The 12611-nt window shown below is 40.6% G+C and overlaps 13 non-coding genes across 13 annotated transcripts; all 13 read left to right on the plus strand.

The window, feature by feature from the left end:
- The first annotated feature begins 318 nt into the window (after positions 1-318).
- TRNAN-AUU (transfer RNA asparagine (anticodon AUU)) lies at positions 319-391 on the plus strand. Its single transcript has one exon. It is a non-coding gene; the product is annotated as a tRNA-Asn (tRNA).
- Positions 392-2917: 2526 nt separating this feature from the next.
- TRNAK-UUU (transfer RNA lysine (anticodon UUU)) lies at positions 2918-2990 on the plus strand. Its single transcript has one exon. It is a non-coding gene; the product is annotated as a tRNA-Lys (tRNA).
- Positions 2991-4517: 1527 nt separating this feature from the next.
- Positions 4518-4590, plus strand: TRNAN-AUU (transfer RNA asparagine (anticodon AUU)). The gene has a single exon. It is a non-coding gene; the product is annotated as a tRNA-Asn (tRNA).
- A 1727-nt stretch (positions 4591-6317) lies between these two features.
- On the plus strand, positions 6318-6390 carry TRNAK-UUU (transfer RNA lysine (anticodon UUU)). The gene has a single exon. It is a non-coding gene; the product is annotated as a tRNA-Lys (tRNA).
- A 927-nt stretch (positions 6391-7317) lies between these two features.
- On the plus strand, positions 7318-7390 carry TRNAK-UUU (transfer RNA lysine (anticodon UUU)). Its single transcript has one exon. It is a non-coding gene; the product is annotated as a tRNA-Lys (tRNA).
- A 127-nt stretch (positions 7391-7517) lies between these two features.
- TRNAK-UUU (transfer RNA lysine (anticodon UUU)) lies at positions 7518-7590 on the plus strand. Its single transcript has one exon. It is a non-coding gene; the product is annotated as a tRNA-Lys (tRNA).
- Positions 7591-8717: 1127 nt separating this feature from the next.
- On the plus strand, positions 8718-8790 carry TRNAK-UUU (transfer RNA lysine (anticodon UUU)). Its single transcript has one exon. It is a non-coding gene; the product is annotated as a tRNA-Lys (tRNA).
- Positions 8791-8917: 127 nt separating this feature from the next.
- Positions 8918-8990, plus strand: TRNAK-UUU (transfer RNA lysine (anticodon UUU)). The gene has a single exon. It is a non-coding gene; the product is annotated as a tRNA-Lys (tRNA).
- Positions 8991-10117: 1127 nt separating this feature from the next.
- On the plus strand, positions 10118-10190 carry TRNAK-UUU (transfer RNA lysine (anticodon UUU)). Its single transcript has one exon. It is a non-coding gene; the product is annotated as a tRNA-Lys (tRNA).
- Positions 10191-11117: 927 nt separating this feature from the next.
- On the plus strand, positions 11118-11190 carry TRNAI-UAU (transfer RNA isoleucine (anticodon UAU)). Its single transcript has one exon. It is a non-coding gene; the product is annotated as a tRNA-Ile (tRNA).
- Positions 11191-11716: 526 nt separating this feature from the next.
- Positions 11717-11789, plus strand: TRNAK-UUU (transfer RNA lysine (anticodon UUU)). The gene has a single exon. It is a non-coding gene; the product is annotated as a tRNA-Lys (tRNA).
- A 127-nt stretch (positions 11790-11916) lies between these two features.
- On the plus strand, positions 11917-11989 carry TRNAK-UUU (transfer RNA lysine (anticodon UUU)). The gene has a single exon. It is a non-coding gene; the product is annotated as a tRNA-Lys (tRNA).
- Positions 11990-12316: 327 nt separating this feature from the next.
- TRNAN-AUU (transfer RNA asparagine (anticodon AUU)) lies at positions 12317-12389 on the plus strand. Its single transcript has one exon. It is a non-coding gene; the product is annotated as a tRNA-Asn (tRNA).
- The last annotated feature ends 222 nt before the right edge of the window (positions 12390-12611 follow it).

Here is a 12611-nt window from a genome sequence, read left to right on the forward strand (position 1 = left end):
TTTACTTCTATTTTATACTTTGAAAATTCTATCTGTCTTCCGCGATCGGGCGATTCTTTCTCTTTCTTCTATTTTATACTTATAATATTTTATCTTTTTATCGGAACTAACGGATTGAGCTCGGATAGCTCAGTCGGTAGAGCGTTAGGCTTTTAACCTAACGGTCCAGGGTTCGAGTCCCTGTTCGGGTGATCCCTTTTTTTACTTCTATTTTATACTTGGAAAATTCTATCTGTCTTCCGCGATCGGGCGATTCTTTCTCTTTCTTCTTTTTTATACTTATAATATTTTATCTGTTTATCGGCACTAACGGATTGAGCCCGGATAGCTCAGTCGCTAGAGCATTAGGCTATTAACCTAACGGTCCTGGGTTCGAGTCCCTGTTCGGGCGATCCCTTTTTTTACTTCTATTTAATACTTGGTAAATTCGATCTGTCTTCCGCAGTCGGGTGATTCTTTCTCTTTCTTCTATTTTATACTTATAATATTTTATCTGTTTATCGGCACTAACGGATTGAGCCCGAAAAGCTCAGTCGGTAGAGCGTTAGGCTTTTAACCTAACGGTCCAGGGTTCGAGTCCCTGTTCGGGCGATCTCTTTTTTTACTTGTATTTTATACTTGGAATATTTTATCAGTCATCCGCGTTCGGGCGATTCTTTCTCCTTCTTCTATTTTATACTTATAATATTTTATCTGTTTATCGGCACTAACAGTTTGAGCCCGGATAGCTCAGTCGGAAGAGCGTTAGGCTTTTACCCTAACGGTCCAGGGATCGAGTCCCTGTTCGGGCGATCTCTTTCTTTACTTGTATTTTATACTTGGAATATTTTGTCTTCCTTCCGCGATCGGGCGATTCTTTCTCTTTCTTCTATTTTATACTTATAATATTTTATCTGTTTATCGGCACTAACGGATTGAGCCCGGATAGCTCAGTCGGTAGAGCGTTAGGATTTTAACCTAACGGTCCAGGGTTTGAGTCTCTGTTCGGACGATCCCTTTTTTTACTTCTATTTTATACTTGGAAAATTCTCTCTGTCTTCCGCGATCGGGCGATTCTTTCTCTTTCTTCTATTTTATACTTATAATACTTTATCTTTTTATCAGAACTAACGGATTGAGCCCGGATAGCTCAGTCGGTAGAGCGGTAGGCTTTTAACCTAACGGTCCAGGGTTCGAGTCCCTGTTCGGGCGATCCCTTTTTTTACTTCTATTTTATACTTGGAAAATTCTATCTGTCTTCCGCGATCGGGCGATTCTTTCTCTTTCTTCTATTTTATGCTTATAATATTTTATCTGTTTATCGGAACTAACGGAATGAGCCCGGATAGCTCAGACGGTAGAGCGTTAGGCTTTAAACCTAACGGTCCAGGGTTAGAGTCCCTGTTCGGGGGATCCCTTTTTTTACTTCTATTTTATACTTGGAAAATTCTATGTGTCTTCCGCGATCGGGTGATTCTTTCTCTTTCTTCTATTTTATACTTATAATATTTTATCTTTTTATCGGAACTAACGGATTGAACCCGGATAGCTCAGTCGTTAGAGCGTTAGGCTTTTAACCTAACGGTCCAGGGTTCGAGTCCCTGTTCGGGCGATCCCTTTTTTTACTTCTATTTTATACTTGGAAAATTCTATCTGTCTTCCGCGATCGGGCGATTCTTTCTCTTTCTTCTATTTTATACTTATAATATTTTATCTTTTTATCATAACTAACGGATTGAGCCCGGATAGCTCAGTCGGTAGAGCGTTAGGGTTTTAACCTAACGGTCCAGGGTTTGAGTCTCTGTTCGGACGATCCCTTTTTTTACTTCTATTTTATACTTGGAAAATTCTCTCTGTCTTCCGCGATCGGGCGATTCTTTCTCTTTCTTCTATTTTATACTTATAATACTTTATCTTTTTATCGGAACTAACGGATTGAGCCCGGATAGCTCAGTCGGTAGAGCGGTAGGCTTTTAATCTAACGGTCCAGGGTTCGAGTCCCTGTTCGGGCGATCCCTTTTTTTACTTCTATTTTATACTTGGAAAATTCTATCTGTCTTCCGCGATCGGGCGATTCTTTCTCTTTCTTCTATTTTATGCTTATAATATTTTATCTGTTTATCGGAACTAACGGAATGAGCCCGGATAGCTCAGACGGTAGAGCGTTAGGCTTTAAACCTAACGGTCCAGGGTTAGAGTCCCTGTTCGGGGGATCCCTTTTTTTACTTCTATTTTATACTTGGAAAATTCTATGTGTCTTCCGCGATCGGGTGATTCTTTCTCTTTCTTCTATTTTATACTTATAATATTTTATCTTTTTATCGGAACTAACGGATTGAACCCGGATAGCTCAGTCGTTAGAGCGTTAGGCTTTTAACCTAACGGTCCAGGGTTCGAGTCCCTGTTCGGGCGATCCCTTTTTTTACTTCTATTTTATACTTGGAAAATTCTATCTGTCTTCCGCGATCGGGCGATTCTTTCTCTTTCTTCTATTTTATACTTATAATATTTTATCTTTTTATCATAACTAACGGATTGAGCCCGGATAGCTCAGTCGGTAGAGCGTTAGGCTTTTAACCTAACAGTCCAGGGTTTGAGTCCCTGTTCGGGCGATCCCTTTTTTTACTTCTATTTTATACTTGGAAAATTCTATCTGTCTTCCGCGATCGGGCGATTCTTTCTCTTTCTTCTATTTTATACTTATAATATTTTATCTTTTTATCGGAACTAACGGATTGAGCCCGGATAGCTCAGTCGGTAGAGCGTTAGGCTTTTAACCTAACGGTCCAGGGATCGAGTCCCTGTTCGGGCGAACCCTTTTTTACTTCTATTTTATACTTGGAAAATTCTATCTGTCTCCCGCGATCGGGCGATTCTTTCTCTTTCTTCCATTTTATACTTATAATATTTTATCTTTTTATCGGAACTAACGGATTGAGCCCGGATAGCTCAGTCGGTAGAGCGTTAGGCTTTTAACCTAACGGTCCAGGGTTCGAGTCCCTGTTCGGGCGATCCCTTTTTTTACTTCTATTTTATACTTGGAAAATTCTATCTGTCTTCCGCGATCGGGCGATTCTTTCTCTTTCTTCTATTTTATACTTATAATATTTTATCTGTTTATCGGCACTAATGGATTGAGCCCGGATAGCTCAGTCGGTAGAGCGTTAGGCTTTTAACCTAACTGTCCAGGGTTCGAGTCCCTGTTCGGGCGATCCCTTTTTTTACTTCTATTTTATACTTGGAAAATTCTATCTGTCTTCCGCGATCGGGCGATTCTTTCTGTTTCTTCTATTTTATACTTATAATATTTTGTCTTTTTATCGGAACTAACGGATTGCGCCCGGATAGCTCAGTCGGTAGAGCGTTAGGCTTTTAACCTAACGGTCCAGGGTTCGTGTCCCTGTTCGGGCGATCCCTTTTTTTACTTCTATTTTATACTTGGAAAATTCTATCTGTCTTCCGCAATCCGGCGATTCTTTCTCTTTCTTCTATTTTATACTTATAATATTTTATCTGTTTATCGGCACTAACTGATTGAGCCCGGATAGCTCAGTCGGTAGCGCGTTAGGCTTTTAACCTAACGGTCCAGGGTTCGAGTCCCTGTTCGGGCGATCCCTTTTTTTACTTCTATTTTATACTTGGAAAATTCTATCTGTCTTCCGCGATCGGGCGATTCTTTCTCTTTCTTCTATTTTATACTTATAATATTTTATCTGTTTATCGGCACTAATGGATTGAGCCCGGATAGCTCAGTCGGTAGAGCGTTAGGCTTTTAACCTAACTGTCCAGGGTTCGAGTCCCTGTTCGGGCGATCCCTTTTTTTACTTCTATTTTATACTTGGAAAATTCTATCTGTCTTCCGCGATCGGGCGATTCTTTCTGTTTCTTCTATTTTATACTTATAATATTTTGTCTTTTTATCGGAACTAACGGATTGCGCCCGGATAGCTCAGTCGGTAGAGCGTTAGGCTTTTAACCTAACGGTCCAGGGTTCGTGTCCCTGTTCGGGCGATCCCTTTTTTTACTTCTATTTTATACTTGGAAAATTCTATCTGTCTTCCGCAATCCGGCGATTCTTTCTCTTTCTTCTATTTTATACTTATAATATTTTATCTGTTTATCGGCACTAACTGATTGCGCCCGGATAGCTCAGTCGGTAGCGCGTTAGGCTTTTAACCTAACGGTCCAGGGATCGAGTCCCTGTTCGGGCGATCCCTTTTTTTACTTCTATTTTATACTTTGAAAATTCTATCTGTCTTCCGCGATCGGGCGATTCTTTCTCTTTCTTCTATTTTATACTTATAATATTTTATCTTTTTATCGGAACTAACGGATTGAGCTCGGATAGCTCAGTCGGTAGAGCGTTAGGCTTTTAACCTAACGGTCCAGGGTTCGAGTCCCTGTTCGGGTGATCCCTTTTTTTACTTCTATTTTATACTTGGAAAATTCTATCTGTCTTCCGCGATCGGGCGATTCTTTCTCTTTCTTCTTTTTTATACTTATAATATTTTATCTGTTTATCGGCACTAACGGATTGAGCCCGGATAGCTCAGTCGCTAGAGCATTAGGCTATTAACCTAACGGTCCTGGGTTCGAGTCCCTGTTCGGGCGATCCCTTTTTTTACTTCTATTTAATACTTGGTAAATTCGATCTGTCTTCCGCAGTCGGGTGATTCTTTCTCTTTCTTCTATTTTATACTTATAATATTTTATCTGTTTATCGGCACTAACGGATTGAGCCCGAAAAGCTCAGTCGGTAGAGCGTTAGGCTTTTAACCTAACGGTCCAGGGTTCGAGTCCCTGTTCGGGCGATCTCTTTTTTTACTTGTATTTTATACTTGGAATATTTTATCAGTCATCCGCGTTCGGGCGATTCTTTCTCCTTCTTCTATTTTATACTTATAATATTTTATCTGTTTATCGGCACTAACAGTTTGAGCCCGGATAGCTCAGTCGGTAGAGCGTTAGGCTTTTACCCTAACGGTCCAGGGATCGAGTCCCTGTTCGGGCGATCTCTTTCTTTACTTGTATTTTATACTTGGAATATTTTGTCTTCCTTCCGCGATCGGGCGATTCTTTCTCTTTCTTCTATTTTATACTTATAATATTTTATCTGTTTATCGGCACTAACGGATTGAGCCCGGATAGCTCAGTCGGTAGAGCGTTAGGGTTTTAACCTAACGGTCCAGGGTTTGAGTCTCTGTTCGGACGATCCCTTTTTTTACTTCTATTTTATACTTGGAAAATTCTCTCTGTCTTCCGCGATCGGGCGATTCTTTCTCTTTCTTCTATTTTATACTTATAATACTTTATCTTTTTATCGGAACTAACGGATTGAGCCCGGATAGCTCAGTCGGTAGAGCGGTAGGCTTTTAACCTAACGGTCCAGGGTTCGAGTCCCTGTTCGGGCGATCCCTTTTTTTACTTCTATTTTATACTTGGAAAATTCTATCTGTCTTCCGCGATCGGGCGATTCTTTCTCTTTCTTCTATTTTATGCTTATAATATTTTATCTGTTTATCGGAACTAACGGAATGAGCCCGGATAGCTCAGACGGTAGAGCGTTAGGCTTTAAACCTAACGGTCCAGGGTTAGAGTCCCTGTTCGGGGGATCCCTTTTTTTACTTCTATTTTATACTTGGAAAATTCTATGTGTCTTCCGCGATCGGGTGATTCTTTCTCTTTCTTCTATTTTATACTTATAATATTTTATCTTTTTATCGGAACTAACGGATTGAACCCGGATAGCTCAGTCGTTAGAGCGTTAGGCTTTTAACCTAACGGTCCAGGGTTCGAGTCCCCGTTCGGGCGATCCCTTTTTTTACTTCTATTTTATACTTGGAAAATTCTATCTGTCTTCCGCGATCGGGCGATTCTTTCTCTTTCTTCTATTTTATACTTATAATATTTTATCTTTTTATCATAACTAACGGATTGAGCCCGGATAGCTCAGTCGGTAGAGCGTTAGGCTTTTAACCTAACAGTCCAGGGTTTGAGTCCCTGTTCGGGCGATCCCTTTTTTTACTTCTATTTTATACTTGGAAAATTCTATCTGTCTTCCGCGATCGGGCGATTCTTTCTCATTCTTCTATTTTATACTTATAATATTTTATCTTTTTATCGGAACTAACGGATTGAGCCCGGATAGCTCAGTCGGTAGAGCGTTAGGCTTTTAACCTAACGGTCCAGGGATCGAGTCCCTGTTCGGGCGAACCCTTTTTTTACTTCTATTTTATACTTGGAAAATTCTATCTGTCTCCCGCGATCGGGCGATTCTTTCTCTTTCTTCCATTTTATACTTATAATATTTTATCTTTTAATCGGAACTAACGGATTGAGCCCGGATAGCTCAGTCGGTAGAGCGTTAGGCTTTTAACCTAACGGTCCAGGGTTCGAGTCCCTGTTCGGGCGATCCCTTTTTTTACTTCTATTTTATACTTGGAAAATTCTATCTGTCTTACGCGATCGGGCGATTCTTTCTCTTTCTTCTATTTTATACTTATAATATTTTATCTGTTTATCGGCACTAATGGATTGAGCCCGGATAGCTCAGTCGGTAGAGCGTTAGGCTTTTAACCTAACTGTCCAGGGTTCGAGTCCCTGTTCGGGCGATCCCTTTTTTTACTTCTATTTTATACTTGGAAAATTCTATCTGTCTTCCGCGATCGGGCGATTCTTTCTGTTTCTTCTATTTTATACTTATAATATTTTGTCTTTTTATCGGAACTAACGGATTGCGCCCGGATAGCTCAGTCGGTAGAGCGTTAGGCTTTTAACCTAACGGTCCAGGGTTCGTGTCCCTGTTCGGGCGATCCCTTTTTTTACTTCTATTTTATACTTGGAAAATTCTATCTGTCTTCCGCAATCCGGCGATTCTTTCTCTTTCTTCTATTTTATACTTATAATATTTTATCTGTTTATCGGCACTAACTGATTGAGCCCGGATAGCTCAGTCGGTAGCGCGTTAGGCTTTTAACCTAACGGTCCAGGGTTCGCGTCCCTGTTCGGGCGATCCCTTTTTTTACTTCTATTTTATACTTTGAAAATTCTATCTGTCTTCCGCGATCGGGCGATTCTTTCTCTTTCTTCTATTTTATACTTATAATATTTTATCTTTTTATCGGAACTAACGGATTGAGCTCGGATAGCTCAGTCGGTAGAGCGTTAGGCTTTTAACCTAACGGTCCAGGGTTCGAGTCCCTGTTCGGGTGATCCCTTATTTTACTTCTATTTTATACTTGGAAAATTCTATCTGTCTTCCGCGATCGGGCGATTCTTTCTGCTTCTTCTTTTTTATACTTATAATATTTTATCTGTTTATCGGCACTAACGGATTGAGCCCGGATAGCTCAGTCGGTAGAGCGTTAGGCTTTTAACCTAACGGTCCAGGGTTCGAGTCCCTGTTCGGGCGATCCCTTTTTTTATTTCTATTTTATACATGGAAAATTCTATCTGTCTTCCGCGATCGGGCGATTCTTTCTCTTTCTTCTATTTTATACTTATAATATTTTATCTTTTTATCGGATCTAACGGATTGAGCCCGGATAGCTCAGTCGGTAGAGCGTTAGGCTTTTAACCTAACGGTCCAGGGTTCGAGTCCCTGTTCGGGCGATCCCTTTTTTTACTTCTATTTTATACTTGGAAATTTCTATCTGTCTTCCGCGATCGGGCGATTCATTCTCTGTCTTCTATTTTATACTTATAATATTTTATCTGTTTATCGGCACTAACGGATTGAGCCCGGATAGCTCAGTCGGTAGAGCGTTAGGCTTTTAACCTAACGGTCCAGGGTTCGAGTTCCTGTTCGGGCGATCCCTTTTTTTACTTGTATTTTATACTTGGAATATTTTATCTGTCTTCCGCGATCGGGCGATTCTTTCTCTTTCTTCTATTTTATACTTATAATATTTTATCTGTTTATTGGCACTAACGGATTAAGCCCGGATAGCTCAGTCGGTTGAACGTTAGGCACTTAACCTAACGGTTCAGGGTTCGAGTCCCTGTTTGGGCGATCCCTTTTTTTACTTCTGATTTATACTTGGAATAATTTATCTGTCTTCCGCGATCGGGCGATCCTTTCTCTTTCTTCTATTTTATACTTATAATATTTTATCTGATTATCGGCACTAACGGATTGAGCCCGGATAGCTCAGTCGGTAGAGCGTTGGGCTTTTAACCTAACGGTCCAGGGTTCGAGTCCCTGTTCGGGCGATCCCATTTTTAACTTGTATTTTATGCTTGGAATAATTTATCTGTCTTCCGCGATCGGGCGATTCTTTCTCTTTCTTCTACTTTATACTTATAATATTTTATCTGTTTATCGGAACTAACGGAATGAGCCCGGATAGCTCAGACGGTAGAGCGTCAGGCTTTTAACCTAACGGTCCAGGGTTAGAGTCCCTGTTCGGGGGATCCCTTTTTTTACTTCTATTTTATACTTGGAAAATTCTATCTGTCTTCCGCGATCGGGCGATTCTTTCTCTTTCTTCTATTTTATACTTATAATATTTTATCTTTTTATCATAACTAACGGATTGAGCCCGGATAGCTAAGTCGGTAGAGCGTTAGGCTTTTAACCTAACAGTCCAGGGTTCGAGTCCCTGTTCGGGCGATCCCTTTTTTTACTTCTATTTTATACTTGGAAAATTCTATCTGTCTTCCGCGATCGGGCGATTCTTTCTCTTTCTTCTATTTTATACTTATAATATTTTATCTTTTTATCGGAACTAACGGATTGAGCCCGGATAGCTCAGTCGGTAGAGCGTTAGGCTTTTAACCTAACGGTCCAGGGTTCGAGTCCCTGTTCGGGCGAACCCTTTTTTTACTTCTATTTTATACTTGGAAAATTCTATCTGTCTTCCGCGATCGGGCGATTCTTTCTCTTTCTTCTATTTTATACTTATAATATTTTATCTTTTTATCATAACTAACGGATTGAGCCCGGATAGCTCAGTCGGTAGAGCGTTAGGCTTTTAACCTAACGGTCCAGGGTTCGAGTCCCTGTTCGGGCGATCCCTTTTTTTACTTGTATTTTATACTTGGAATATTTTATCTGTCTTCCGCGATCGGGCGATTCTTTCTCTATCTTCTATTTTATACTTATAATATTTCATCTGTTTATTGGCACTAACGGATTAAGCCCGGATAGCTCAGTCGGTTGAACGTTAGGCACTTAACCTAACGGTTCAGGGTTCGAGTCCCTGTTTGGGCGATCCCTTTTTTTACTTCTGATTTATACTTGGAATAATTTATCTGCCTTCCGCGATCGGGCGATCCTTTCTCTTTCTTCTATTTTATACTTATAATATTTTATCTGATTATCGGCACTAACGGATTGAGCCCGGATAGCTCAGTCGGTAGAGCGTTGGGCTTTTAACCTAACGGTCCAGAGTCCGAGTCCCTGTTCGGGCGATCCCATTTTTAACTTGTATTTTATGCTTGGAATAATTTATCTGTCTTCCGCGATCGGGCGATTCTTTCTCTTTCTTCTACTTTATACTTATAATATTTTATCTGTTTATCGGAACTAACGGAATGAGCCCGGATAGCTCAGACGGTAGAGCGTCAGGCTTTTAACCTAACGGTCCAGGGTTAGAGTCCCTGTTCGGGGGATCCCTTTTTTTACTTCTATTTTATACTTGGAAAATTCTATCTGTCTTCCGCGATCGGGCGATTCTTTCTCTTTCTTCTATTTTATACTTATAATATTTTATCTTTTTATCATAACTAACGGATTGAGCCCGGATAGCTCAGTCGGTAGAGCGTTAGGCTTTTAACCTAACAGTCCAGGGTTCGAGTCCCTGTTCGGGCGATCCCTTTTTTTACTTCTATTTTATACTTTGAAAATTCTATCTGTCTTCCGCGATCGGGCGATTCTTTCTCTTTCTTCTATTTTATACTTATAATATTTTATCTTTTTATCGGAACTAACGGATTGAGCCCGGATAGCTCAGTCGGTAGAGCGTTAGGCTTTTAACCTAACGGTCCAGGGTTGGAGTCCCTGTTCGGGCGAACCCTTTTTTTACTTCTATTTTATACTTGGAAAATTCTATCTGTCTCCCGCGATCGGGCGATTCTTTCTCTTTCTTCCATTTTATACTTATAATATTTTATCTTTTTATCGGAACTAACGGATTGAGCCCGGATAGCTCAGTCGGTAGAGCGTTAGGCTTTTAACCTAACGGTCCAGGGTTCGAGTCCCTGTTCGGGCGATCCCTTTTTTTACTTCTATTTTATACTTGGAAAATTCTATCTGTCTTCCGCAATCGGGCGATTCTTTCTCTTTCTTCTATTTTATACTTATAATATTTTATCTTTTTATCGGAACAAACGGATTGAGCCCGGATAGCTCAGACGGTAGAGCGTTAGGCTTTTAACCTAACGGTCCAGGGTTCGAGTCCCTGTTCGGGCGATCCCTTTTTTTACTTCTATTTTATACTTGGAAAATTCTATCTGTCTTCCGCGATCGGGCGATTCTTTCTCTTTCTTCTATTTTATACTTATAATATTTTATCTTTTTATCGGAACTAACGGCTTGAGCCCGGATAGCTCTGCAGGTAGAGCGTTAGACTTTTAACCTAACGGTCCAGGGTTCGAGTCTCTGTTCGGGCGATCCCTTTTTTAACTTGTATTTTATACTTGGAAAATTCTATCTGTCTTGCGCGATCGGGCGATTCTTTCTCTTTCCTCTATTTTATACTTATAATATTTTATCTGTTTATCGGCACTAACCGTTTGAGCCCGGATAGCTCAGTCGGTAGAGCGTTAGGCTTTTACCCTAACGGTCCAGGGATCGAGTCCCTGTTCGGGCGATCTCTTTATTTACTTGTATTTTATACTCGGAATATTTTGTCTTCCTTCCGCGATCGGGCGATTCTTTCTCTTTCTTCTATTTTATACTTAAAATATTTTATCTGTTTATCGGCACTTACGGATTGAGCCCGGATAGCTCAGTCGGTAGAGCGTTAGGGTTTTAACCTAACGGTCCAGGGTTCGAGTCTCTGTTCGGACGATCCCTTTTTTTACTTCTATTTTATACTTGGAAAATTCTCTCTGTCTTCCGCGATCGGGCGATTCTTTCTCTTTCTTCTATTTTATACTTATAATACTTTATCTTTTTATCGGAACTAACGGATTGAGCCCGGATAGCTCAGTCGGTAGAGAGTTAGGCTTATAACCTAACGGTCCAGGGTTCGAGTCCCTGTTCGGGCGATCCCTTTTTTACTTCTATTTTATACTTGGAAAATTCTATCTGTCTTCCGCGATCGGGCGATTCTTTCTCTTTCTTCTATTTTATACTTATAATATTTTATCTGTTTATCGGAACTAACGGAATGAGCCCGGATAGCTCAGACGGTAGAGCGTTAGGCTTTTAACCTAACGGTCCAGGGTTAGAGTCCCTGTTCGGAGGATCCCTTTTTTTACTTCTATTTTATACTTGGAAAATTCTATCTGTCTTCCGCGATCGGGTGATTCCTTCTCTTTCTTCTATTTTATACTTATAATATTTTATCTTTTTATCGGAACTAACGGATTGAGCCCGGATAGCTCAGTCGTTAGAGCGTTAGGCTTTTAACCTAACGGTCCAGGGTTCGAGTCCCTGTTCGGGCGATCCCTTTTTTTACTTCTATTTTATACTTGGAAAATTCTATCTGTCTTCCGCGATCGGGCGATTCTTTCTCTTTCTTCTATTTTATACTTATAATATTTTATCTTTTTATCGGAACAAACGGATTGAGCCCGGATAGCTCAGTCGGTAGAGCGTTAGGCTTTTAACCTAACGGTCCAGGGTTCGAGTCCCTGTTCGGGCGATCCCTTTTTTTACTTCTATTTTATACTTGGAAAATTCTATCTGTCTTCCGCGATCGGGCGATTCTTTCTCTTTCTTCTATTTTATACTTATAATATTTTATCTTTTTATCGGAACTAACGGATTGAGCCCGGATAGCTCAGTCGGTAGAGCGTTAGGCTTTTAACCTAACGGTCCAGGGTTCGAGTCCCTGTTCGGGCGATCCCTTTTTTTACTTCTATTTTATACTTGGAAAGTTCTATCTGTCTTCCGCGATCGGGCGATTCTTTCTCTTTCTTCTATTTTATACTTATAATATTTTATCTTTTTATCGGAACTAACGGCTTGAGCCCGGATAGCTGTGCAGGTAGAGCGTTAGGCTTTTAACCTAACGGTCCAGGGATCGAGTCTCTGTTCGGGCGATCCCTTTTTTAACTTGTATTTTATACTTGGAAAATTCTATCTGTCTTGCGCGATCGGGCGATTCTTTCTCTTTCCTCTATTTTATACTTATAATATTTTATCTGTTTATCGGCACTAACGGATTGAGCCCGGATAGCTCAGTCGGTAGAGCATTAGGCTATTAACCTAACGGTCCTGGGTTCGAGTCCCTGTTCGGGCGATCCCTTTTTTTACTTCTATTTAATACTTGGAAAATTCGATCTGTCTTCCGCGATCGGGTGATTCTTTCTCTTTCTTCTATTTTGTACTTATAATATTTTATCTGTTTATCGGCACTAACGGATTGAGCCCGGATAGCTCCGTCGGTAGAGCGTTAGGCTTTTAACCTAACGGGCCAGGGTTCGAGTCCCTGTTCGGGCGATCTCTTTCTTTACTTGTATTT

This window comes from Parasteatoda tepidariorum, chromosome 2, assembly GCF_982258835.1.
Source record: "Parasteatoda tepidariorum strain Cologne lab strain chromosome 2, Ptep-v5.0, whole genome shotgun sequence".
NCBI classification, from domain to species: domain Eukaryota; kingdom Metazoa; phylum Arthropoda; class Arachnida; order Araneae; family Theridiidae; genus Parasteatoda; species Parasteatoda tepidariorum.